Raw genomic sequence first — 5,006 nt, 5'->3', positions numbered from 1 at the left:
CCTGAAGGATTCATGGTGTCACTTCCCTCCAGCACTACTTCAGATAGTGGTTGAGTCCATTCCACGTCGTGTTGCGGCACTTCTGCGTGCTTGCGGGGGGCCCTACACGATATTATTCAGGTGTACCAGTTTCTTTAGCTCTTCAGTGTATAAAATCAAATCTGAATATGTCTTCAATCTCATAAAAATCAGGCGCATCCAATTTCACATCAATATTTCAATATCGTTAACACCGCAAAAGTTAATATTTCACAGCGAATAAACATTTACACAATGAACTTCTGAACTAACAACTTTAAAACGCTTCATGCGATGTCAGCATACGATATCTCAGATAATACGCTGGCACTATAGATATAATCGCTGAGAGCTAAGCATCCGTATCTGTTTTATTAATTGATTTAAGACATCTTTGCCGGCCGTGGTGGCCAAGCGATTAAAGGCGCTACAGTCTGGAGCCGCGCGGCCGCTACGGTCGCAGGTTCGAATCCTGCCTCGGGCATGGATGTATGTGATGTCCTTAGGTTAGTTAGGTTTAAGTAGTTCTAAGTTCTAGGGGACTGATGACCTTAGAAGTTAAGTCCCATAGTGCTCAGAGCCATTTTTTTAAGACATCTTTTACAACTGTTTCATTAGAATATCGCATCCGCCACAATTACACAGTGAACGAGCACAACATTAATACCCAATATTTTGTCATACATATGTTTTTATTTAATGAACAGTTTACTGTTTATTCACATGCTGATTGCGACTGCTGTTAGGAAAGGTGTGCTAATTTAAAACTGGTCAGTTGCATATGTTAGCGGACATCACAATTGAAAAGAGAACCAAAAGAGGCTTCTATCGAGAAAGGATATATAATTGTGTAAATAATATTTAGCTATAATCTATAGTCGTTTAACTTAAGCGCACTTGCGCAAGAATATTGGCTTATTTATTTATGAACTAACTTTTACTTATATTTACTGTTAATGACCTGAATATTACCGGATGTTTATGACATTTATTTTATTTATATATTGTTATAATATATTAGTTTAGTGCAGGAAACTGGTCAAGATGGGTCAAATCATGTCTGTAAAGCTTGTGAACGATGCATTTTTAGTGGGGATGATCTTCAGCCAATGAGAGTTGAACAGTGGCGGAACAATGCTGGAGTGAAGTGGAGACTCGGACATTTCGAGTGAAGAGCTCAAGGGAGCGATGCTGGGCACTTTATGTCGAATGTGGAAAGGAGTTTCGAGAACAAACCTTCACCGAAGAGTCAAGCAGTATATTGCTCCCTCCTACGTATATCTCGCGAAGAGACCATGAGGATAAAATCTGAGTGATTAGAGCCCACACAGAAGCATACCGACAATCCTTCTTTCCACGAACAATACGAGACTGGAATAGAAGGGAGAACCGATAGAGGTACTCAGGATACCCTCTGCCACACACCGTCAGGTGGCTTGCGTAGTATGGATGTAGATGTAATAGATGTAGAGGCAGAAAAAAATGTTCAAATGTGTGTGAAATCTTATGGGAATCAACTTCTAAGGTCATCAGTCCCTAAGCTTACACACTACTTAACCTAAATTATCCTAAGGATAAACACACACACCCATGCCCGAGGGAGGACTCGAACCTCCGCCGGGACCAGCCGGACAGTCCATGACTACAGCGCCTGAGACCGCTCGGCTAATCCCGCGCGGCAAAAGGAGGTAGAGTTGCCGGTAGTAACAAGGGATATTCAACTGCAGAGGTGTGTGATTCTGGCCGGTGAATGGCTCTACCATGCTTTAGCTTCTGTAGGAAATTTATATTTCGAGAGGTCGAATGTGCTCCAGAGTAGTACTGTAATTCTTTCCGCTTGTAGTACGGAACTGAGATCAGACATAGCATGAGTTAATATTCTTTGCATCGCGTGAGTTAATTGATGGATCATCATGTTCTACTCTTAACTGTTTTGAGCTGGTGAAAATTTCGTATACTGTAACCACGAAATGGAATTAGTTTTCGCGTATCTTTGATAACTATTTAGTTTGGAGATTTTGCTACCTTTATCGTAAAACTCTCAACGTAACTTTACTGCATTTGATAACGGCATTTTTGTCTGTATTTTAACCGAGATCGTTGGACCACCTCCCGTTAATTTGAGATCTCTTTTCTTGTATATAAGAGGGTCACTCCAAAAGAAATGCACACTATTATTGTAAAAATACAGTTTTCATTTTGCATGTGTGAAAGTTTTACAGTGTGTAGCTACATCCTTCCCGCTTGTTTTCAAACTTAGTGCAACTTGTTCCCGTGAGTGGCGCCGTCACAGCATGTCTTCAAGATGGCTGCTACACTTGACGTTCGTCAAAAGCAACGTGCTGTCATAGAATTCCTGTGCTGTGAAAACGAGACAGCGGGAAACATCCGCAAGAGGTTGAAAAAGGTGTATGGAGATCTTGCTGTCGATCGCAGTACAGTTAGTCGATGGGCAAGCAGATTACGTGATGAAACCAGGCTCTGCAATATTGAGGATTGTCCTCGCAGCGGCAGGCCTCGTACTGCACACACTCCAGACAATGTGCAGAGAGTTAACGAATTGGTGGCTGCTGACAGACGCATCCCAGTGAACGAATTGTCACGCTACGTTGGGATAGGGGAAGGAAGTGTTTGCAGAATACTGAAAGTATGGCGTTAAAAAGGGTTTGTGCCAGGTGTGTTCCCAGGATGTTTACAGTGGCTCACAAAGAAACAAAAAAGCGGTATGCAGCGAACTTTTGGAACAGTACGAGAATTGTGGAGATGAATTTCTTGGAAGAATTGTGACAGGCAAAAGTAGGATGTTTTGCTGTTGCACGACAATGCACGGCCACATGTCAGTCAAAAAACCATGGAAGCGATCACAAAACTCGGATGGACAACACTGAAACACTCGCCTTGCAGTCCTGACCTGGCTCCATGTGACTATCATCTTTTTGGGAAACTGAAAGACACTCTTCGTGAAACGAGGTTTGAAGATGATGACTCCCTTTGTGCATGCTGTCAAACAGTGGCTCCAACAGGTTGGTCCAGAAATTTACCATGCGGGTATACATGCGCTGGTTCCAAGATGGCGTAAGGCAGTTGAGAGGGATGGAAATTATGGGAGAAATGAAAATATTGTTCCTAAAGGATGTATCTAAACACTGTAAAACTTTCAAACATGTAGAATAAAAGATGGATTTTTTAAAAAAATAGTGTGCATTTCTTGTGGAGTTACCCTCGTACATTACAGTTCCCTGTCGTCTATTAACTACAGACGTTAGAACCCATGTTATTGAAGTACCCATTCAACTTTCATTTTGTATTTATGTGTATTTCATTAACTTGCAATTCTGGCCAATGCTAGCTACAGTTTATTATTATTTGCAGATAATTCGCTGCGGGCCATGAAGGCAGACGTACACGGGTCGACGCTATGATTGCATCGAATTATTGTTTTTAAACAGAGCCGCGCGTAGCCCAAATACCTAAAGTGCAAGTAACCATAGGCTTGCTCGAATGGAATGCTGTTTGGAAGACCAACTACACAAGCAGTAACCCTTAGGTACAGTCGCAGTATGAAACAAAGTTCGTTAAACTTGATAAGAAGATTGAGTTGTTCCTCACTGTAACTGTCTGCCAGTATATGCGACAACAGTCTTTCGGATCTGCCACACTAAACATCTTTTCGATCACACACAAGCTGCATTCACCAGTAACGGTAACGCATATTTCACAACGTTCAAATGTGGACCAAAGCAGCAGTGTATGAAGACGGCAGATACACTATGCAATATATTAAACGGTCACTTTTTCGAAACCCCATAATTGCCTTCCTTTGCGGCGCATGAGTTCGAAATTTCGCTCAAAGGTACCTAAAACCGTGCTCTGTAATTGTGAAAGGCAGCTCTGCAAAAGAGCAAGGTGTCGACATGTGCGAAGCAAAGGCCACAGCTCGGAATTTCATGTGAGGTGTAAGGTCGGTTAGTGATGTCACATTGGCACCGAAATACACCACAGTTCTTCTCAGCACTACCGTGGACATGTCACACTATGACAAGGCCGCCCCCCCTTCTTTTGACGTCTCTGCGATGGAGGTAACAACGGCGATACGCAGCTTTGAAATCGCGCGGTTTTAATATGGGTGGCCGTGGAAAACATTTCAGACACACTTCCTCTCAGAATCGACACGAAAAGGCCTCTGGGATTGTTATAAAGTGCGTCAATAAACTCATCCCTTTTATTGTGGTACTGATCGCCCACACTTTTCGATTGAAAACGACAGTTCGCTGTGCGACGAGCAACAGGAAGATGTTCTTGACAACCTTTGACACTGCTGACTCCCTCCAACGTTTCAGCTCTTATCTAAAGTCATTGTGAGGCTGAATCCTCATTAAACGTGATTGAACCGCTTTGGAGTGCAGCACGATTGCAGTGTTTGCTCTCTTGTGCTGGTTGGATCCCCTAGAGACCGTGCAAAATCATTCGACGAAATCTGAACATGACCAGAAGCAGCAAAAGATACTTATACTTTTTCAGCCCGAGCAACAGGAAGATGTTCTTGACAACCTTTGACACTGCTGACTCCCTCCAACGTTTCAGCTCTTATCTAGGGTCATTGTGAGGCTGAATCCTCATTAAACGTGATCGAACCGCTTTGGAGTGCAGCACGATTGCAGTGTTTGCTCTCTTGTGCAGGTTGGATCCCCTAGAGATCGTGCAAAATCATTCGACGAAATCTGAACATGACCAGAAGCAGCAAAGAGTGCTTAGACTTTTTCAGCCCTCCTGTTTTTCTCCCTCCTGTGGCGTGGTGATGCGGCAGTGCAACCTTAATATGTGCGTGAACGAAGCAGCAAAGGGTCGCTCTAAATCCCCCCAGTTCGGCAACACCTTTGGTGCAATACAAAAAAAAGCACTCCGTCTTCAGGCCACGAGTGGCCTACCGGGACCATCCGACCGCCGTGTCATCCTCAGAGGAGGATGCGGATAGGAGGGGCGTGGGG

Source organism: Schistocerca nitens, chromosome 2 (genome assembly GCF_023898315.1).
Source record: "Schistocerca nitens isolate TAMUIC-IGC-003100 chromosome 2, iqSchNite1.1, whole genome shotgun sequence".
Taxonomy (NCBI): domain Eukaryota; kingdom Metazoa; phylum Arthropoda; class Insecta; order Orthoptera; family Acrididae; genus Schistocerca; species Schistocerca nitens.
The sequence above is the reverse complement of the archived record's forward strand: the minus strand, read 5'-3'. Positions refer to the sequence as shown.